The sequence below is a fragment of the Rhinolophus sinicus genome, linkage group LG06, assembly GCF_036562045.2.
Source record: "Rhinolophus sinicus isolate RSC01 linkage group LG06, ASM3656204v1, whole genome shotgun sequence".
Taxonomy (NCBI): domain Eukaryota; kingdom Metazoa; phylum Chordata; class Mammalia; order Chiroptera; family Rhinolophidae; genus Rhinolophus; species Rhinolophus sinicus.
Genome location: NC_133756.1, coordinates 603,258 through 626,837, shown reverse-complemented (window position 1 = coordinate 626,837; position 23,580 = coordinate 603,258). Strand labels below are relative to the sequence as shown.

The following is a 23,580-nucleotide window of genomic DNA, read 5'->3' as shown; positions in this document are numbered from 1 at the left end:
ATTTTGTTTATCCATCCCTCCATTGATAATGGGTAATACTGTTATTAACATTCATGTACAAGTTTTTGTGTGGACACACATTTTCATCTCTCTTGTGTATATATCTAAGAGTGGAACTGGTGGGTCATATAGTAACTTTATGTTCAATCATTTGAGGAATTCATATATATATATATATATATATATATATATATATACACACATATATATTTAAATATCAAAAAATGTATGCACATTTTAAGAAAAGAAAAAACTGTATTAAAATTGTAATACTCTATATATAGTCACATTTGACTTCTGCAATTACAAGAGGTGCTCAGAGTGGTTACCATCAGTGTCCAGACACTTCTGATTACGGCGAACTACTGCTACATCAATCACATCTCTTAAAATGTGTATACATTTTTTGGCACCCTCTGCATATGTATATAGATATATGTGTGTGTATATATGTAATTATATATAATATTCATATGTATAATTTTAATATACTTCTCAATATTGCTAAAGAACTGTCATATTTATCCTTTTAAATGGTCATTTTAGAGTCCACTAAATTTAATGTTCTTAATTTGATTATTTTCTTTCTTTTCTGTCCATTGAGGCATTTTATTTGAGCCTATGTATTACATCCCTAGAAAAAGAATCCCAGGATTTTCCCTCCTGTGTGTTTCCGTCTTGCTTCTTCATGGTCCATGATGCCCGCTGAGGTTGTCAGTACAATGAAACCAAATTGACGGACGGGAGCAGGTTTTTCTGCCATTTTTCTAGATCTTTGAGTTGCACATCAAATCTGGGGCTGATGACTCCACACTAGTTTAACCCGCCCATGAGGTTCAGGACAATTTTCCCCGCTCTGTGATCATCAGTGATTTCAAATTCGCCAATGTAACCGTGCTTCATCGTCACTGTTAGAAACCGGACGATGACCTTGGAGCACGGCCTGATGAGAACATGGCGTTTGCCTCTCTTCTCAGCATTGTCGATGCTCTTGAGAACATCGGCCAGGACATCCGTGAGCACCATTGCGGCTGCATGGAAAGATGGCGGAAAGAGCTAATTTGATTATTTTCTAATTTGATAGATAGTGCTTAGCTTTTTTTGTTAGTTTAAATAATGCTGCTATAAAAATCTTTAAATACATAAGCTTTTTGTCCTTTTAGATCAGGGTTCCTCAACCTTGACCTTATAGACATTTGGGACCAGATAAATCTTTGTGGGGATTGTCCTGTGTACTATAGGATACTTAGTAGCATCTCTGGTCTCTACCCCCTCATCCAAATTGTGACAACCAAAAACGACTCCAGACATTGCCAAATGTCCTCTGGGGTGGGGCTGGGGAATTGCACCTGGTTGAGAACAACTGTTTTTAATATTTTACTCAAGACAAAGGCTCAAGAATGAGATTTACTGAATTAAAGGCCATGAGCTTGTTCATGGGTCTCTGTGTTAATGAGTCGCCCTCCAACAGTCTTTGTCATGAGGGTGAGGAGAATGCAATCAGGGATCCTCGCGGAAGTAGTGGGGGCACCTGTGCAAGAGTGGTCCTTACGCACAGGGCAAGGAATGGCTTCCCACTGCTGCTTGCACACCCGCCTTTCACATTGCAGTCCCCAGGAAGGGCTGCCAAGTGCATAACTCCAGATATTTCTCATTTAGCGTATGACATGATCACAGCAGCCTCTAACTCATTGTGAAGAACAAGCACATACTGGCTGAGATCCTACAGACACTCTGGAGATGGAGAAAGAGAGGGAGGGAAAGAGCAGAAAACAGAGAGAGGACACAGGACACAGGGAAGAGCCAGCCAAGCCTAGAGGGTCACACTCATGAATGGCTGGTAGTGGGGGGCACACGTGAGGACGAGATCATGAATGGCTGTCCCAGAACATCCACATGAGGGATATTAATAGAGCTGTTCCAGGAGAGGACACTCTGTGCTTCGGGAGGGTGAGACAAGAGCAGGGCCAGGTGTACAGGAAGTAGGCTCTGTGACAGCCCCACCACGGGAAGTGGGGGGGGGTGGTCATTGGCGAGGCATCGAAGGCCCTCCGGTTGGCTCTTGTCCCCTGACATTACTTCCCAGTGATGTCAGCCATCCCCATATAGACTCAGAGTTCCAGGCCCTCTGAGGCTAGCCGCATCCTCCTGGACATGGCTGGGGGCCTGGAGCTGTGTTCCCTAATTCAAAAGGCTGTGTGGAGCAATGTGAGGGGCTGAGAAAGTAGCCAGGTGTGACAGGAAAGTCAGAAAGGGGCATTGTACTGGATTGAACAATATCTCCCAAAATTCATGTCCACCTAGGACCTCCGAATGTGACCTTATTTGGAAATAGGTTCTTTGCAGAGGTCATACTGCAATTAGTATGCAATTAGTAAGATGAGGTCATATTGGAGTAGGGTGGGCTGTAAATCCAATGTGATTGGTGTCCTTAGAAGAAGACGAGAGAGGCACAGACATACAGGGAGAAAGCCACATAAATACGGAGGCAGAGATTGGAGTGATGTGTCCGTAAGCCAAAAAACGCCAAGGATTTCCAGCAACCACCAGAAGCTGGAAGAGGCAAGGAAGACTCTCCCTGAGAGCCTTCATAGAGAGCATGGCCCTGCTGACACCTCGATTTCAGACTTCCAGCTCCCAGAACTGAGGGACAATACATTTCCGTTGTTTAAAGCCAACCAGTTTGTGGTGCTTTGTTACAGCGGCCACAGGGAAGAACATAGCCACCTTGTATTTGCAAAGGGTCTTTGGTCCAGGCTCCTGTGTCCTGAGCTTTATGCCTTAGGTCTCTGGGGGACTTAGCCTTTAATGTGGCAACACTGTGCATAGAGGCAGAGTTTGGGGCCTGGAATCAGCCTTCTTGGGTTCAAATTTCAGTAGTCCCGCCTCTGGCTAGCTGTCACAGATTGAATCTCCTAAGATGGCTGCAAGATCTCCCAACCGACATGCTCTTCCCGCAATGGGTCTTTGACTGTCCTCCCATCAAAAAATGGGGCTCTCCCCTTGAATCTGGACCAGCTTGTGACTATGGCAGAGGTAATTCTCCGTGACATCTCAGACTGGGTCATAAAAAGTGAAGTAGCTTCTGCTCTGCTCACCAGAACACTTACTTGCATTGGAGCGCTGAGGCCACCATGCTGTAAGAAAGCCCAACTAGCCCACCTGGAGATGCCTTGAGGCCATATGAAGAGAGAAATGCGTGGCCAGCCCCAACCTGTTCCAGCTCCAGCCACCATCCGACTGCAATGGCATGAAAGACCCTGAGCCAGAAAGCACACAAGCCCTTCCCCAACTCCTGACCCACAGAAATCATCAGAGAGAATAAAATGTTGTTGTTGTTTGAAGCCAGTAAGTTTTGGGGTGATTTGTGCAACAATTGGTAACCGAATGCTAGCTCTATACCATGGACAAGCTACTTGAGTCTCTCTTTGCCTCATCTATTATAACAGCACCTATCTCATGGAGAAAGATTAAGGAAGTAATATATGTAAGGTGTTTATCACAGGGCCTAGCACAAAGTAAGTGCTCAATGCAAATTAGCAATCATGCCATTATTATTATTATTACTATAAATAACTATACAATATAGTTATTGTATATACTTTCCACCAAGAAATCACTTGTACCCACTTTGGGGAGCAGGAAACTGATCATCCAGAAGGCATTCATTCATCCCTTCAACTACTTATTGAGTGCCTGCTGTATGCCAAGCACTGTCTAAGCACTGGGACCACAATAGGAAATTAGGAATACAGGACTCCCTACCTCACAGCCATGAGACAAGAACAGGTTAAACCATTTGGTCTCAACTCACAGCAAAGTAACACAACCAAGGTTCAACTTTAATCCGTCCATCTCTAATTCTATGATCCCAACATCCAGAGCTTTCCCCATCCACAGAGTAATTCCTCTGAGGCTGATGTGCTCTTCTCCAACCACGGCCCCCTCGCACCCCCAGGGGATATAGACCCCTCCCAATGAAATTGTGGATCCATCAGGGGTGTGACAGGTGAAGGAGAGAATGCAGATCCCCCCAATGGCCTGTTAGGGATTGTGGGGAGGGTCAGGATTTGCCCCCTTCCCCTAGGGGGGCCTAAGAGAAGGAAGGGGAGTGGCAGGAATGTCCCCAGCGTGGGAGCACTTAGGGAATGACTGACAGCTTTGTCATCCCTCCTCAGCAACCACTGCATTTATCTTACTAGGATCATTTTTCTTGCAGGAGGCAAAGCTTTTGGACAGAACTCCAAACGTTTTTGAAAATCATTTAAAATACTGTTTGTTCATGACTAGCAACAGATGATTCCTGCTCTTAGGGACCCCACTACCCTGTTTTGCTCTCTCTGACTCTGAGGCAAGGGGCATAGTTAATTCTTTTCTTCTAGAACCACATGGCCCCCTCGTTGATTTTCATCCCAGTTCCGCAGACGAGTCCGCTTGTGCCCTGAGAGCAGTCACTCCCACAGGCCCACACTCCTCTGTCTAAGTGAGTTTTAAGTTTCATGCTCCCTGGGTTAGCCCCTGTCACCATGACAGCTCTGCTGCTCTCAGCCTCAGAAACAAACAAACAAACAAACAAGAATGAAGGAGACTTTAAAAATCATCCATTTGCAACTACTTTGTTTAAATAGAAAAAAAACCTGAGGCCCAGAGAGGTGAAGCCATTGGTCCAGATTATACAGCCAGCCTCTTGCCTCCCTGTGGATAAAAAAGGCACCACATACTAAATCTGCCAAGCTCAGGCAAGGCCTGTGCTGTGGGTCTTACAAACTCAGAGACTGAAAGTAACCACATAGGATGGTCTGAACATCAAAATTCCTGACTCAAAGTGAGTCATGGTGTACACCTGGAACTAATGGAAAAAAAAACACAAAAAAACAAAACATAATATAAAGCAAAAAAGAAAAAAAAATCATGAAGTAAAAAAATAAATCAATAAATAAAATAAAAGTGAGCCATAGTGGGGAGTCTCATCCTAGGCCTATAGCTTCCTTCACAAAGGTCAGTCTTTACCTGAAGTGAGCCTGTCTATTGTCTTTTTGTATCTAAGATAACATACCTTTGAAATGTCAGCATAATCTTTTTTTTCCGGACCCCTCAGGGCACGCCCTCCAGACCAGAGCAAGAGACCAGAGAACCCCTCATTGTTATTCTGTTCCCGCATACCATGTCTATGTGCTGTAAATGTGAGTCCAGGACTAACTGTCCTGTGCCCACCAATGTAACAGCAGTATGTGTCCCTCTGTTCTACTTTTTATCCAATCCCAGAGATTCCCCTGCTTTGCTTTCTTCTGCCTCCTTAACCTACCACCAATTGATTTCATGTAACTCTCCTTACGTCTCCTCCTTTGATTCTAATGTATAATATAAACTTCAAAACTGCCATTCTCTACAGCATTTTCTCAATCTATTGAGATTTTGCTTCCCTGCAGTTCTCATCAATTTGGCTCAAATAAACTCACAAAAATTCTCTACAGGTTTGGACGTTTCTTACATCGACATTTACTTGGCATAGTCGGCAGGATTCCAAAGAAGCTGACCCAGGACCCTCCCGCGGACCTGGCACTAGGTACCAGCAAGGGCCCCTTGTGTCCCACCCACTGCCTGCTTTGCATCAGGTGAACTTGGGTGGGTCTTTCTTGGAATTCTGGACCTCACCTGTTTTAAGGTAGGCAGCCCTGATGTTATTTGAGCTGTTCTTAAAAAAACTAATGAACAAACAATCAAGAAACAAGGGGCAGCCGGTTAGCTCAGTTGGTTAGAGCACGATTCTCCTAACACCAGGGTCGCCAGTTCGATCCCCGCATGAGCCACTGTGAGCTGCGCCCTCCACAACTAGATTGAAACAACTACTTGAATTGGAGCTGATGGATCCTGGAAAAACACACTGAAAATAAATAAAAGTTTTTAAAAAAAATTATAAAAAGCAAACCTTGAGGTGGCAGTAAAGGATAAGGATTGTGATAACTCAGGGACAAGAGAAAAAAAAATGGGTGTCTGGTTTTTAATTTTGGCTTTTCAGTTGAAATTGGTTACTGAGAGTCTGAACAAAATCTTTCACTAGATAAATGAAAATCGGAACTCTTTGGCTTCAAAGGTAAGGGGCATTTACTGCCCCCAGCTTGAATTTCAAGTGTTCTTAGGTGACAAAGAATCTATGTAGAGGTGTCTGAGGGTACCCCCCTCAAGAAAGCCCCATAGGGAATTCCAACACAGCTGTAATTAAACAATTGACTTGTTTGGGGATGGGCACACAAAGGCTGGTTACCTAGTGCTCTGAGTCCTCATGGTTGTATTAGGCAGCCGGGGAGAGAAACCAAGACACGTAAGAGGGTTGGAGCAATATGGGAGGTGACCCATGAGCAGCGCACGTCAACCTACTATACAATATCCCTTTGTTCAGACTCTGTAGATCTCAAAAGAAAACTGAAATTAGCATGGGAAATCATGCCTCCAAGGCTGAGGAGTTCCCAGCCCCCCATTAATATTCCTGCAGATGTACAACTTGTAGAGAGCCTTCACTTGCAAGTACTTATAGAAATGGGAAGATTTTTTTCCCCCCTTCTTCTGCCTCCTCCGCCCTCTCCCCACTCCGGTTCAAGCCGTTGTTTCTCAGTCTAGTTGTGTAGGACACAGCTCCTTGGCCCATGCTGGTATTATGAGCCTTGCGCTCCCCACAGCTGAGGCAGTCGGTCACCGGTCGTCAGCGGCTGCTCACAGCAGATCATAGCAGCTCTCGCTGGCTGCCAGCCACTCACGGTGGCCACGGGTCACTCCTGGCACACACAGTAGCCCACGGCAGCACAGCAGCCCGCGGCAGCCCAGCTCCAGGGAGAGCTGTTGTTCACAATCTTAGCTGTAGAGGGTGCAGCTTACTGACCCATGTGGGAATCAAACCGGCAACCTCGGCATTAGAAGCACAGCGTTCCAACCACCTGAGCCAATGGGCTGGCCTAGGAATGGGAAGATTTAACTAGAAGTAATATCAACTTAAGATGGCCAAAATGGAGCTCTTTTGACATGTAAAATTAATTTTTTGCATGCATCAGAGGGGGGCAAAAAGCCAGCTCTAGGATCAAACTGAATGAATGTGAGGTTTACCTCAATTGGCAATTAGAAGCCTCTGAAACAGAGCACAGAGAGACTATCTTCTCTCCAGGGAGTTAATAACATTTTAGAGATTGTGTCTGAACCAAAGAAGGTTTCCAAAGCTGCTGAATGCCAACACCCCACTTTTCCCTCTTCTCCAACTGCCCCCCTGTATACTTCGTTGTTCAGACTTACTCTCCTTTCCTCCTCCCCCTTCTCTCTCTCTTCTGCACCTTCTCCACTGCAGCTCTCTATTGATCTAGGGGACACTCAAAATAGAAAACCAGACCAGGATAGACTAGGAAAAAACAGAATTCTCGCAGCTCTCTTCGGAGAAAAGCCATTCTCGGGCAGAGAGGAACAAGCAGTAGTGTACGTTCCTTGGAATAGAACAGAATTAAGGAATCTACTTAAAGATTTCCCCAACCCTCTCCAGGACCCAGGACCCAGAAAACTGTTAGAACATCTGGCCCTGGCTATTCTGAACCATTCTAATGAATACACCTACTAGTTTCTGAGAGCAAAGCAACAGAATGACTAAATAAGTTGTACTAGGAAACTCCTATAGAGAACTCAAAAAGAAAAAAAGAAAGAAAAAAAAAGACAGACAGAAAAATGCATAGGATTAGCCTACTGGCTTTACCAAGCCGTACCTGAGATTTTTCCCTGGAAAATGGACTGGACCAAGACCCAGCAATGATTTCTTTGAACTTTTCAAAAAAACTCAAACAATACTCAGGTCTGTCTCCAGACACTTCTAAAGAGCATCACAATCATCCTTTACTAAATTTGGCATTTTTGGAAGGACTAGATGAAGAGCTTGTCACTCTGCAGAAAAACATAAATTAAACTGGCTGACCACATGCACTAACGAATGGGCAATTCTGACTGATCAACTATCTAAAACTATTCCAAAGAGAGAAAAGGACAAAGCTGCCAAAAATCATGAACTTACAGCTCCAGCAATTAAGCAGCCAGGTCAGACCCTGTCTAAATGAAGGCTTTTAGATAAGGAAAAAGAAGAGTCTGTTCTTAATGTAAAAAGTCAGGTCACCTTAAGAAGGATTGTACAAAAACTGAAATGGGATTTAAGAAAAGAAAAGAAACAGAAGCAGGCGTAGGGCTGTCCCCCTTCTCCTTACTCAGACTGTGACAGAAGTTGAAATTACCATAAAAGGGGAAATTACTGAGGCCTTGTAGAAACTGGGGCTACTTTGCCTGTTTTTAACCCTATTCGATTATTAAATTGTCCTCTCTCCCTCAAATGGTAGGGACATCTAATCAACTAATGTCTGTTTTTAAATCAAAACCTGTTCCCTTCCAGCTAGGGAACACTATGGAGCAACATATATTTTTACTAGTCAAATCTGCCCCAATTCACCTGACAGGGTGAGGCTTTCTTGAAACCAATGATGCCCACCTATCCTTTTCCAAAGAAGGGTGAAATATATTTAGAACTAAATGAATCAGACACTGAACTGATTGGGAAAATAATGATTTTAAAGGAAACTCCACGAGAAGAAACTAATCTTGAGACTGACTGAACGTTTGTTACAGGACGTTCCAACGCGATTAAGTCAGCCACTATTATTAAAATAACTATTGACAATACTTTGCCTCTACGTAATATTCACCAATATCCCAAGGACATCTCCTACTTCCTTTAGGTCCATTTGAGGTATAGTAATTGTATTTTATCCAAACGCCACCATCTCAAAAGTACAAATATATGTTGTGATTTGTGGTTGTTCACTGGGTTGAGGCATTTCCTTGCAGGAGAGCAACAGCCTTAACAGTAGATAAATTATTATTGGAAAAAAATAATTTCCAGTTGGGGAATTCCCTCTGAGTTACTTAGTGATTGACGGACTCATTTCACTGGGCAATTAACGCAATCTATTTGTAATATTTGGCCTATTCCACAGCATTTTTATTGTGCTTCTCACCCCAGCCCTCTGGATTGGTAAAACGTACAGATGGTACAATTAAAACTCAACTAGGTGCATTCTCAGAAGCTTTTAATCTCCCTTAGCCAAAAGCCCTCCCTGTCATGCTCCTCAACCTGAGATCTCCTTTCGGTAAACATAACCTTTTTCCTCATTAAACAGTCACTGGTCATCCTGTGTATCTGGATGAGGGGACATATGAACCAACCTTACAAAAAGGAGACATTCTACATTATTATTATCAAGGACTTATTAACCAGCTTAAAGAAATTGATAAATTAGTATCGGATTTATTTCACAGCGTGCTCCCAGGAGACAAAGACTTCAAAGACCACAACTTACAACCAGGAGATTTTGTCCATTGGAAAAGACATCAGTTAAGAGACTGTCTCCAACCTCATTCAAAGGGATCTTATCAGGTATTACTGACTAATCCACGTGCAGCTAAACCTAAAGGTGTTAATTCAAGGATTCACATTTCTCATCAAAAATGAAAAATAAAGAAAGGTACCTAACTGCAAATGGAGCTCTGTCCCTCTCTCTGACACTTGTCTCTGCCTACAGTGGACATCAAAGACTCCTTGAGGATAAGAAGTTGATGACATGAGAGGCAGACAGCTATCACAAGACATTGACAAGGCTGTATACCGACAAAATGACATTGAACTTAAAAACCATTTGTTTGATTGTCTTTACCTGTCTGCTAAAAATATTAGTCATAATAATAGTCATACTTGTTCTTTGGCTTTTCTCAAACCCTGTTCTTATATAGCCCAACTGTTAATAATTGCTGAAGGTCTATAAGATAACTTTTGTCTTATCAATAATACTGCTTATATGGTTTCTCTTTTGAAATTTAGAAGGAATGTTATTGCAGAAGGAAGAAAAGGGATGTGTGTGTGTGTGTTTGTTTGTGTTTAATTTTTATTGGGGGATATTGGGGAACAGTGTGTTTTCCCAAGACCCATCAGCTCCAAGTCAAGTTGTTGTTTTCAATCTAGTTGTGGAGGGCGCAGCTGGCTGGCCCATGTGGGAATCGAACAGGTGACATTGGAGTTACGAGCACTGCACTCTAACCAACTGAACCAACCAGCTGCCCCTGGATGTGTGTGTTTTTGAGAGAAATTAAAAGAACATAGTTTGTCCTAATAAGTTGGTTATTTCTGAATGAGTAAAAAAGAGAGAAACTAAGAAGGGTAAGAGAAGTTGTGGAAGGTTAGTGGAAAAGGAATCTTGAGAAAGGAATTTCATGTGTAAATGCTAGAACCCTATTATGAGAATGTGCTTACCCCTTAACCCAACAAGGACTATTAACTATATTAATTCAGATGAAAGCTGAAGGGCTATTAAAAAAAAATGGCCCTGTTTGACGGCTGCTGAAGCACAGGAAATTTACTTAGGAAACTCTTACTGTCCTCCTGGCTTCTGGACATTTTTTTTATGGTGCAGTAGTACCTCGGTTTTCAAACGTCTCCATCGACAAACATTTCGGTTTACGAACACTGTAAACCCAGAAGTGAATGTCAGTTTTCCGAACACGCCTTGGTAGTCAAATATGTCACTCGGCTTCCACTGAGTGCAAGATCCTGAGGCCTAGCTGTCGGCTGTTTTCGAACATTTCAGAACTCAAACGGTCTTCCAGAACGGGTTACGTTTGAAAACCGAGGTACCTTGGTAATTGTAATTTACACCATTATGTTCTTACAGCTTTGGCTCCAATTAAACCTAAAAGTTACAGTTCCCAATTGCGCAACTAGCAGGAATTAGATTAATAATGAATGATACTTGAATGCTTCCAATGGGAAGTAGAGAGATCATATTAAAATAATAATAATAATAGTAATAATAATAATAATACCAGTAAATGGGAACCCATCTCATGGTCAGATTGTGAAAACTGAAGAGATGTACCCTCAAACTATAAGTGAATGCTATATTAGATGCTAAATACAGAAAAGTGAGATAGACAGCAAAATTTGGATCACGATAGTTTTCAGGTTAAAAATTATCCAGAGCATGTTTTCTTAATGAAGGCCCAGGAGACCTTCCCATTTACCTGCCTTTGCCTTTTGAGAAAAATTCAGCTTTGACGTCCATCTAAGAATATGGTCTTGCCTCATTCCCAGTGGTCTACCACTTCAGCAAGACAAATGACGACACTAAGACGTCCTAGGAATGAGCCTTCCTGGCACCATGGGACCACCCTATCCCGGGGTCATTAAGTTGGTCATTAACGCATCCTTCAGATTGGTTTATGACCAAAGTGGGTAAGTGTGGATGAAAAGGGGGTCACATACTAAACCCTACAAGCTCAGGGGAGGCCTTACAAACTCAGAGACTGAAAGTAACCATATCGTCTGAACACAAAAATTCCTAACTAAAAGCAGGTCATGGCGGGTAGTCCCTCCTAGGCCTGTAGCTTCCTTGACAAAGGTCAGTCTTTATCTGACGTGAGTCTGTCTGTTGTCTTTTTGCATCTAAGATAACATACCTTTGAAATGTCAGAGTCATCTTGTTTTCCATACCCCTCAGGACACACCCTCCATACCAGGGCACAAGACCAGAGATACCCTCATTGTTATCTTGTTCCCGACATACCATCTCTATGTGCTGTAAATGTTAATTACTAACTGTCCTGTACCCACCAATGTAACAGCAGTACATGTCTCTCCATTTTACTTTTATCCAATCACAGAGATTTCCCCCTCCCCTTTTTGCTTTCTCCCGCCCCTTTAATCTACCACCAATGGATTTCATGTCTCCTCCTTTTATTCTAATATGTAAAATAAACGGCAAAACTGCCATTCTCAGAACATGTCCTCAATCCGTTGAGAGTTTGCTTCCCAGTGATTGTCTTCAGTTTGGCTCAAATAAATTCACAAAAATTCTCCACAGGTTTGGACGTTTCTTACGTCGACACTTCCTTCCTGTGTTCAGATATACACCAGGTTTCTAAGAGCCCTGTAAACCAGTCAGTGTTTACGGAGCACGTCCCACATTCCATGAATGGTTCTACACACTGTAAGCAATCATGTCACTGACAGCGAGGATGGAATCAGCAGAGCCTGGCACACTGACTTTTATTTTTATTACACTGGAACACAGAAAGGCCATGTGCCTGGCCCAAAGCCCCCGGCACATAAATGGTGGCACCAGGGTCTGTGGTCTCACCCACCACACTGCTCAGTCCTTGAGGGCCAGGCCGGTGTGAACCAGCAGGCACTGCTGGGCTGGGTCCTGAGATGCTGTCCCTGTAAATGAGCTCTGCAGTCTGGGGTCTGTGCTGGGCATGCGTACAGCACCCTCGCTGTACCCAACCTTGCTGTCTGGAGACTCAGTCTAGGGGCTTTGGTGGGGGGAAGGTCAAGGCCCTGTCTCCTGATATCTAGGCCAGTGCAGACTTACAAGTAAATCTTAGGACGCGCCCAACGTGGGCATTACTGCTGTCTGGAGGGCTGGGGCTATCAACCCAGCCTGTTTCAGATAGAGGACAAAGGCCAGGAGGACCCAGGGAATGAGGACCCAGGGCTTAGGAGGCTCCCCCTTCAGGGCTGTTAGATGCTCAGAGTGGGGTTTCTTTTCCTCTCTCATACTTTTTTGCCTTGAGCACCTTCTGCCAGGCACAGAGGGCAACTAGGAAAGTTCTCTCCAAGGAAATGGCATTTAACACTTGAAGAATGTGGAGGAGCCTAGATTCCAGGGAAGAGTGATCCAGGCAGACGGAGAAGCTGGGACGAGCGTTTGAGGAACCGCTGGGCTGCCACAGGGAAGTTGAGAAAGGTTAATTAACGGCCAAAAGATGTGCACGTCTTAATCCCTGCAACCTGTGAATGTCACCCGACGTGGCAACAAAAGGACGTTGCAGATGTGACTAAGTGAAGGATCTAGAGATGGAGAGATCATCCTGAGTCATCCGAGGGGGCCCTCAATGCAATCACAAGAGTCCTCAGAAAGGGGGGGCACAGAGAGTTTTGACACAGGCCGAGGGGAGAAGGCGCCATGACCACACAGACAGAGGTTGGAGTGATGCAGCCACTGGAAGGTGGAAAACGCAGGGAACGGATTCTCCCCAGAACCACCCCAGGGTGTGTGCCCCTGACACACACACATTGGCTTTAGCCTGTGGTACTGAATTTGGACTTCTGGCCTCCAACACTGGGAGAGCTCCGTTATCTTAAGGCAGTGAGTTTTGGGTGATTTGTTCCAGCAGCCGCAGGACACTAACCGCCAGGGCAGGGAGGTGGCAGCGGAAGTGGGATGGAGTTCATCTTCCCCACCCCTTCTCCCTCTGATGCGCCTCAACACTCCCCACCTCCTTTTACAATCATTTAACTTGTGGCAGTAACCAGGCATCAGCTGTGAAACTGTAAACACATTTGAAAATCTTTGATGGAAATCAAGTGGGGAAAAAGCAAGTTGGTCAGTTCATCTCTCTCTCTCCTTCTCCCCGCCATCCTCCCCTCTCCTCAAATATCCCTGCGGTTGGTTGCACCTCCCACCCTGTGATGGGAACCGGAGGCACTGAGCAGAAGCTGTGCCCTGCCCAGCTCCTGGCTGTCAGCACCCGTGGCCTGCAGGACTGTTGCAGACTGTCACGCTAACAGCTGATAAAGTCCCACGACCTGGTTGTCTGGAGCCTGGGCCTCTGGTCCTGATAAGTTGGGCCTGTCAGCACCATGTCCACACCTTCTCCTGGCCGGGCCTCCCAGCCCCACCCCTACCCTGGGCTTCCTGCTCACCGTTTACAGCCAAGCCCTAGCCACAGTGCCTAGGCCAGGCCACAGTCACCTTCAGATGACCCCAGGGAGCCAGGCTTGAAGCAGCAGGATTGGGGAGGGCTGTTCATTCAGGACGTGGAGCAGGTCCACTAGGGTGGAGATGGTTTGCCCGCGTGCTGGTCCGGCTCCTGTTTCCAGATTCATCCATGTGGGATTCCGATTGTACACAGAGACTGACAGCATCCCGACCCTTCCTAAGGCAGCCAGCTAGACCACGGGGGCGATCTTGACCCCTGGAAGCTATTTGGCAATGTCCAAGGCATTACTGGTTGTCGTAACTGGGAGAGGGTGCGACCTACAGCCAGTGGGTGGAGACCAGGGAAACTACCAAACATCCTACCTGTACACAATACCCACAACAGAGAATTATCAGGTCACAAATAGCAACAGTGCTGAGGGTGAGAAACTCTGAGCTGGAGGACACAGAAGCAAGCCTGGAAGTGGGGCCTCAGAATGCCTTCCCCAGGAATGCAGAAGCCCAGTATAAGCACTGCCTGGGAGCCCGGGACTGGACCAGAGCCAAGCATACCCCACCCTCAAGGACCCAGGAAAGGCCAGACTCACCTCCCCAGGCTGGCTCCCTGCAACCCAGCCAGGCCCTGTCCTGCCCTGCCCATAGGCATCAAATGCAGGTACTTCCTGACCTTGTAGCCTCTCATCTTAGGAATGTCATAGGAAATAGCTGCTGTCTTCCTGGCATTAACTACAAACTGAGCCAAGTGTTTTTCTTCCTCGTAGTGTTTCTACGCAGCAACTCGGGGAGGGAGGGATTGTTACCAACCCCATTTTACAGACAAGGAAACCAAGGCCCAGAGCTATTATCTGACTTACCCAAGGGTACTGTTATGGTCATGTTGTTGAAGTCTCAAGCCCCGGAAATCAGAATTACCTTATTTGGAGATGGGTCTTTAAGATCCTATCAAATTTAATGAGGTCGTTAGTGTGGGTCCTCAGCCAACATGATTGGTGTCCTTATAATAAGCAGAATTTGGACACAGACACACACACATTTCCACAGGAAGGCAGAGGTCAGGGTGACGCTTCTACAAGCCAAGGACTCCAAAGACTGCCAGCAAACCGCCAGAGCTAGGAGAGAGGCAACAGTCTCCCTCAGAAGGAACCAACCCTGCTGACAACCTGATCTTGGAATTCGCACCTCCAGGACTGTGAGACAACACATTTCTGTTGTTTAAGGAGTGCAGTTTGTGAGCCTTTGTCTGAAAGCCCTAGCAGATGAACATGGTCGCACAACTGTCAGGTGTGGGCTCCGGGTGGAGTGCACATCTGTCCAGCTCCAGGCAGCCTCTGACCATGTTTCTACTATTCCTTCTGAGGCAGGTGCCCTACATTTAACAGGTCCCTTGAAGTAAGATTTCAGCTTCCAGAAGCTTCATTTTATTGCTGCTCATAACACCTAACATAATGCTGCTAAATACCACATTTAATCCATATAAGCAAGCACCATCTCAGGCGGTCTGGTGGGATGTTTTTTACTTCAGAAATAATCAGTCTGGATCATTTGGTTGGTAACTAATAGATGATTGATCAGGAGTAGAATCTGGGCTCTGGAGGCCTGAATGACAGACTCATACTCAAATCCCAGTTCTATCACCCACCAGCTTCATGCTCTTAGGTGAATCACTCAGGATCTAGACTCAGGTTTCCCAATCTGTAAAATGGGTATAACAATTGTATCCATTTCATGGGATTTTCATGAAGTTTAAGTGAGATATAATGCCTATAAATTGCACAGCACAATTCTTGGCACCTCAAAAACTAGCTATTATTATGATTATTACTATTATTATGACTCTGTTTTATGGTCCCAGGAAGACAGGAGTTGGCTATTGACAATCATTAAACTTCATCTCCAGGTCCCCCCCTGCCATTTTTCAGCACCCTACCCTTTTCCTCAGAGCTGGGGCTCAGGAGACCCTGGAGATTTGGGATAGGGGTTCTGGAGCCCACCCACACACTTTTCTTCACAGTTCCCTGAGGAAGTCACATGGGTGATCACACAAGGAGCATGAAGTGCTGTCAGCAGCTCTGCCACATTCCAGGGATTCTTCAGCTGTGTGAGTGTGATGAGAGCCTGGGCTGGCATCACACAGAATGTCTTTGCCCCATCGCATGTGGTACCATCATTCTCCCATCCCACACCCCCCGGAGGCACTGCTAACCACGCCTGGAGCTACTGCCACCAGTTCCCCAGAATCTGTTACAAGACAACCATGTTTGCCATCTTGGTAGGAGAGCTAGAAAAACCTCTCAGAAAAGATGGGAGGGTAACCAAGGACAGGCACCCCAAAGAGATCCTGCAGGCTTCCAGTTTCTGAGGGTCAGGCTGGCCTTCCTCCACTCCCCAGGACTCCACAAACATATATTGACCTTCACCATGAGCCTGACACTGTTGGGCAAAGGGGACCCCAAAATGTCTCTTCCCGGAGTGTAGGCTAAGGGAAGGGTAGGGATGTGTGGAGACAGTTCTAGAGAGCAGTTTCCAGGCTCTCGGCCTCACGTGGAAAGGTGCTGGCTCGGGTAGTAGATGGCCATCAGCTGTGACTAGTTGGCCATCAGCTGTTACTGGTTAACTATTAGCCACTGATATAACTGCCATGGCTACATCGGTGGGTTGGTTGGCAGAGAAGCAGACAGCAGGTTGCGGATCGTGTGGCTCCTGCTTCCATGTCTCCAACCCAGCCGCCAGTGAGAATATAGTGGTATGACTCCCCTACCTATGGCTCCGTGGGTGTTCCTTTTTGTCCTCACCATATCCTGCGTTCTTGTGTGGGGAGCGGGACCAGAGGCCCTGCATGACAAGATGGTAGATGACTGGCCTTTTGTTTGTTTGTTTGTTTGTGTTTCCCCTTTCTTCCACCTCATCCCCCCCCCACTCCGGTTCAAGCTGTTGTTTCTCAGTCCAGTTGTGTAGGACACAGCTCCCTGGCCCATGTTGGTGTTATGAGCCTTGCGCTCCCCCCGGCTGAGGCAGTCGGTCACTGGTTGTCAGTCGGCCACTCACAGCAGCTCACAGCAGCTCTCGCTGGCTGTCGGCTGCTCACACTGGCCACCGGCTGCTCCTGGCAGCACATGGTAGCCCCACGGCATCCCAGCTCCAGGGAGAGCCGTTGTTCACAATCTTAGCTGTAGAGGGCGCAGCTCACTGGCTTATGTGGGAATCGAACCAGTGACCACAGGCGTTAGGCGCGCGGCGCTCTAACTACCTGAGCCACCAGGCCGACCTGTGTTTGTTTTTTTAATTTTATTTTCTGTGAAAATGTAACACATGTTCATAATAATAAAAAAGAAATCAAACTTTTGAAACAGGTGCACCCACCAGGAGCCCCTCCGAGACACACAATGGTCCAGTCCTTATAGCTCCTTCCAGCCCACCCATGCACAGGCACATACGAATATGTCTGCATGATTGTACATCTAGTATTTTGCATATTTCTACTCTTTTACTTCAGTGATTAAGCTATTCAATTACTAAATTACTAAATAAATTATCTTAGAGATTATATGAACATATATTGACCTAAAAGCATAATCACGTAACATAAAGTCCAAACCAGGATGCTTTTGAGCATGAAATGGTCAATGATAAAAATCTGGGCGATGGACATAAACCAGCACTGCCAGACAACATGTCCCAGGAAGAGTCTGGAGAGACCCAGCTAAAGCCGAGGTGAATACAGTTCAACAAGTGAACACATCTTTTCTGAGTGTTTCACATGTTCTCTAAGCACGCAACAGGAGGTGCAGGGGTGACAGGCTCTAAGCCGTGGGCCTCACAGCTGAGAGACTTCCAGTGAGACCCTCTGGGGGGTTCAGAGGGGAACATGTGTGCTAGGCTTTGGGGAAGACATACACATCATTTTCCTCAGTAGGCTTTCTCCTACTTTTGCTTCCAAATCCCTAGCAAGTTCCCTGAGTGTTGATTCCAGCCCATCTGCTTGTCCACTCTGGTCTTTGACAGTCTTGGGGAACCCAGGTTACAGACCAAAGACTCGACAGGAAGCCCACCGATGCTGGCCAGTAAGTGACGAGCCACCCCTGTGTATGACCATTGTGGACACTGCCCCTAGGCCTTATTCCAGCTGCACCCCCTCCTCCCCATCCCCTTCCTGTCTCCCTTGGTGACCCAATCCTTCTTGGCCCAGGCAGTCTGTCTACAGAGGGGCACAGCCACTTCCTCAGATTTCCAGGCCCCTGTTGCCCAAGAGTGACCAGGGCACTGTCCTCTTGTGCTCCACCTCAACTTGACTCATCGTGTGTTCTCGAGCACCTACTATGTGCCAAGCACTGAAGTTTACATTAGTGAGCAACCAGCAGTGGTTTACACAGAGCTTCTACCCTAATGGGGAACAAACACAAGCATACAAGCGATGAGTATAAGCAAAGGGGAAAGGGTCCTGCAGACACAGAGGAGACTAAACCTGGTGTCGGCCTGGGCAGGCCTTTCTGAGGAAGTGACTTTGAAGTTGAGTGCTGAGGCTCAGCTGGTCAAGGAAGAGACAGGTGGTCAAGGAAGAGCAGGTGGGCAGGCCTGTGTCAGAGGAACTTGGCATGTTGGAGAACAGGAAATGGCCATGCAGCTGAGGGGCGGGGTGAGAGGGCGTCCAGACTGGACCTTGGTGGGGACAGGGAGCTTCTAGACCATAATCCAAGGGCCCTGAGCAGTCGTTAAAGGAATTTAAATGGATATAATGATGGGATCAAATTTGCCACCCTCCCTGCCCTGGAAAACAACTTGGGGTAAGGGACAGGCAAATGACAAAGTCTTGGACCCCAGGCCAGGGTCTGGGGAGGGGGAAAGAAGAGCCAGCTCAGAATGGTGGGGCTGGGAGCTCTCCACACCTCACCCCTGGAAGCTGGCTTCATTAGGACTTCCCCAGCTCCTTCGGGGGACCATATCCCTGAGGGTTGGTGAGGCCTAAGGACTGGGGGAGGGAACAAGGAAAGTCCAGTGATAGGGGTCTTCCGTGACCTTGGGGGGCAGGAGCAGAAGCCTAGGCCCAAGCCTGGGCTAGGGCACCTGGCCTCTCACCAGCTCATACTCCCAGCCCCATCCTGGGAGTGCAAAGCTTCAAGATGGCCGCTTCTTGTGAGCAACACACATACACACACCCAGAATGGAGCAGAAAGCACAAGAAGCAAAGGGATGGTCAAGAAAGGAAAAATACAGCCACCCAGGAAGGTCATACTGTGCCAGGAATGGGCAGCTTTGGCCCTTCACCTTCCCGCTCACCTGGTACAGACAGGAAGCAGTTAGGACCAGCTCCAGAATTTTCCACGTAAGGTGGCTAAAGGAGAGGTGCCCATGACCACCGGCCATTGGATGGTCGCATTGGTCCTGCAGGCTGACCTCATTGCCCAGGCCCGCGGAAGCCCTTCCTGGGGTCACATTCCATGCTGAAGAGCCCCTCTCCAAGGCCTTGGGTGGCGCCAATGTCTTTTTAGGAACCAAGGGTCTAATTTTAGTGTGCCGGCCTTCGACACCTTCTCGAAATAGCTCCCTGTTTTCCCTTTGTCCTGCCCCTCCTTGGAGAAGGTGAACCCCTTGCATCCCCGTGATCCTAGTTGGTGAGTACAGGCCTTGTATGGGTTTGGGTGGAGGGACCCGTGTCACTGCCGTGGGTTCTGTGAGACCAGACCCAGAGGACTTACCCGGGGAGAGGGCAGGTCACAGCGCCCACCATGGGTGGGGGGGTGTCCCACAGCAGCAACAGCCAGGGCTCACTCCCACCTCCACCCCATCACATGGCACACGCTTGTGTGACCCAAATTCAGGTCCCCAATCTCCTGGAAATCAAGCCTCTCCCTGTAGGAATAATGGGTCAGCTGACACCTTGACCCAGGGAAGCCTCTATTTTTCATTTTGCAGATTCTGTGCCATTCTTGTATCAACAATAACAATTGCTAAGCCTTTTCTGAGCACCTCCATCCATCCAACAGTCCTTTCTCCACGGCCTTTGTCCCAGCCCCTTCCACAAAGTACTCTGCTCAGATTCTTCTAGGCTTCCCAAGCGAGCAGACCAGAGGGGTCAGCCTGCTTGCCTGAGGTCACACCACACACTAGTGGTGGACGAAAACACCCAGCTCCAAAGTTCTAAGATCCAGGTGGAAAGACCCATGTGTGGGTCCACATCGAGACAAAGAAGGCGGTCCCAGGAATCAGCCAGGTGTGTGCATCTGGGCCTGGCCCTAACAGACCCATGTATCAGCAACACGAAAGCTTTCTAAAGGGGCCAACAGCAGGCTGAGCAATTGGTGTCTGGGAAGCATGATTCAGCAGGCTCTCAGGAATCTGCCTATTAGGACCCATTGTCCTGCTGGGAAATGGACACATCCCAAAGGAGAAAAGCCAGAGTGGGTCTTCCCAGGCCTCCTCCTGCTGCCATCAGAGCCCAAACCCCACATCCAGGGGCTCCCTAGAGAGACCGTGGCAGGCAGCAGCTACCTCCTGGGTCCCTGAGGCCAGGCTCCTGCGATGGGCTCCTGGCCTGCAACCTGGGAGTCTGGTCATGCTGTGCAAGTGCTTCAGAGACCTGGGTGGTGTAGGGGGAAGACAGAATGGGGCTGGGGGCAGAGTGTCAGTGCACTGAGTCAAGTGGGACAGGCCCAGTCCACCTGCCAGAGCAGAGCACATCAGGCGCTTGGGGAGCTCTTTCAAACCCCCAAACTGTCTCATACTGTCTAAACTCATCTGTGCAGCCTGGATGTCAGAACAGGAAAGTGTCATCTCTTGTCTGAGTGGATAAAAAACCACTCTCCTGCAGGGAACCAGAGCCAGCAACTTTCTTAAATGTCACCAGCCTGCTTGGTGCCAGGCAGGTGGGTACACACAGGGCAAGAGGGAGCAGTGGGAAGAAGGGGGGGCTTTCCTCAGCCAGAAGGGATGCCAAGCCTTGAAATGATCAAAGAGACTTCCCATGTAAGTAATGCAGGGGTTACAAACTCAAGCACCTCAAGGGGCCAGAATGGGTAGTGTAAGGACTAAAGCAAGCCAGCTTAGAATCTGACCTTGGGCCTAAGCATTGGGGACATAACAGAGCATGCAGAGGGCTGTGAGGACCCAAGGAACTTGTCTGAAGGGAGAACTCAGCGTGCCTGTGTCTTGGGGGAATGTGTAGAAGTAAATTCAAAATCTTCTTTTTTTCTTTTTAAATTTTAATTGGGGGATATTGGGGAACAGTGTGTTTTTCCAGGACCCATCAGCTCCAAGTCAAGTCATCGTGTTTGTTTTCAATCTAGTTGTGGAGGGCGCAGCTCACTGGTCCATGTGGGAATCGAACTGGCAACCTGGGTGTTATGAGCACTGCAGCACTGTGTTCTAAACAACTGAGCCAACAGGTATGCTCCAAAATCTTCTGTAAAAATCTGATTTTTAAATGTTGGCCAAAAATTAAAAAAAAAAAAATTTTTTTAACTGCTGAGAGAGTTTCTAACAAAATACGTCGCAGGTAATATCCAGCTATGGAGAGGGCTGGGGAGACAGCATTTGCTGTGAGATTATGCTTTTCTTATTTACAAAGCACATTGCCTTCTATTATTGTCACCCCGACCCTGTGAGCAGATGGGACAGATCTTCTGTGCCCATCAGACAGATTAGGAAAACCAAGGCACTTTCCAAGCGTCACAGAACAGTGTCAGAGCAGGGACTTAAACTCAGGTCTCTCTGATCCCAAAGGGGGGGGGGGTGCTCTTTCCGCTCATCTATGTCAAAGCTGTGTGGTGAGGGAAGGCGGGGCTGCCTGCGTGTGGGAGCCACTGCGCACTTTTGCACCAGGAGAGCTGTCCCCATCCTGTTACCTGAACTCCCAGCACCCTGTGAAAAGCTAAAGGTGGGAAATAAGATTGCTGGGGTTCTGACGGGACATGTAACATGAAGATTTCTGCAGCTCCAAAGATGGCCCCACCCTCCCCAGGTCTAGCAGGTGGAATGCAGAAAAGAAGGGTCAGGTGATGGACAGGGTGTTGGTGATAGACAGACTCCAGTGCCAATTCCTGGAACTCCAGGCTGAGCTCTGCCCCACCTCTGAGCCCACCTCCCCACCTGTGGGCTTCCTGTAACTCATCTGCCATGGCTCCTCCCTCTCCAAAGTGTCCTCACAGTACAGGGGACTGCCAGCCTCTTGGGGTTGCGTGGCTCTGAGATCTGAGATCCCCGGTGGGGGAGGGCAGCCCAGATGACTCCCACTGGACTTATCCATCCATAATGCAGGAGCAAACTGGTGTGCTGCAGACCTTGCCTTCAAGACTAGCCAGCTTTACTGGTGCTCTAAAGGAGACCCAGGAGAAGCCATTTGGGACAAAACACAGACCTCCCCCACCAGCTCGACCCGCGATACAGGAGGCTCCAGCTTCTGAGCACCCAGGACACACACACACACTCTGGAAGCACCTGTTCAGCAGCTTCCCTGACTCTGGACTCCTAGCTCTGCTGCCCACCCTCCCGGACTTAACTGCTGCTTCCTGGATGGGGCGTGGTTCCCGTCGTGGGTCCTGTTACTCTCCCCGCTGGGTGCTCTGGCCAGCCCGACATTCTGCTGCCCCTGCTCAGAAGCACATGCCTCAAGCACCCACCGGTTTGCCAGTGGGGCCAGACCCTGCTTTTTCACCGGAACTAAACCAAAACCCCCACCTCTAGCACTGGCTTTGCTGTTTTTTAAAAATCCCCAATCTTTTATGTCTTAATATCACACATAAGCACAATGATGTTTGCCTTGCCAGGCTTTGTCTAGAAAAGCAATTATTTTTTTATACAAAGTAGGATTTTCCCTCCAGCTCTGTTGTGAAAGATGCAGGAGGTAGTATTGGAAAATCGGGGTGATGTGCCCAAGTGCCCCAAATGGGTGGCACATACTAGTGAGCTGTTAGTGGGCTTGAGGAAGCAGTTTCCGGGACTTACCTCGCCCCACCTCTGTCCTACCAGGAGTGCAGTTCTGTTCTTGCTCAGGGAATGGTTTAGAATGAGTAAGAAATAAGCCCCATGCTGGGCTCGGACTGCTGACAGGACCACCACAAGGCCTACGGATGGGGAGTGAACCCCGACACTGAGCATTAGGCATCATTACTCCCATTTTACTGGTGAGTAAACTGAGGCTCAGAGAGATGAAGCAACTTGCCTACAGTCCCACAGCCCTCCACAGGCAGAGCTGGGATTTGAACTGAGGTCTGTATAACTGCAAGGTTTATGCCCTTCCAACGCCCCGGGCACAACTCTCAGAGGAGACAGAGTGAGGGTGGCTCTGACCACCATGTAGGTGATACCAGACAGAAGAAGCACAGGCTCTCCTTTACAGCCTAGGAATGCTCACAAAAGGACCAAGATCTCTTCTGGGAGTTCCCCTGCCTCACCTGCTGGCTTCAGGCTGAGCCACTGCCCTGTGTTCCCAGTCTGGCTGAGCTGCTCCTTCCCAAAGCAAGGACACAGCGGGCAGTGTCACCCAGATGGAGAGAGAGAGAGAGAGAGAGAGAGAGAGAGAGAGAGAGAGAGAGAGACTTCAGCGCCACCTGCTGGAAACATGGTAAGACTGGAAGTGAGATACGACAAAAGGCAGGGATGGGGGCCAGCCCGCTTCTCAGATTAGCTCCTCTACTTGAGCCTATAAACAGGTGTGGGTATTCTTCCTGCCAGAAGCTTAGAAAGTTGCAACTGGAGGTAAGCTGGAGGCTGACCTTGCAAGGTTGGATGGATGAATGGGTGGGCCAACCGACAGATGGGTGAAGGCGTGTCGGTTGCTGAGGGCCAGTTTAGAAGGAAG

The 23,580-nt window shown here is 47.6% G+C and overlaps 1 pseudogene; it reads right to left on the bottom strand.

The window, feature by feature from the left end:
• Positions 1 to 303: 303 nt before the first annotated feature.
• On the bottom strand, positions 304 to 3,383 carry LOC141572353 (small ribosomal subunit protein uS8-like; annotated as a pseudogene).
• Positions 3,384 to 23,580: the final 20,197 nt, after the last annotated feature.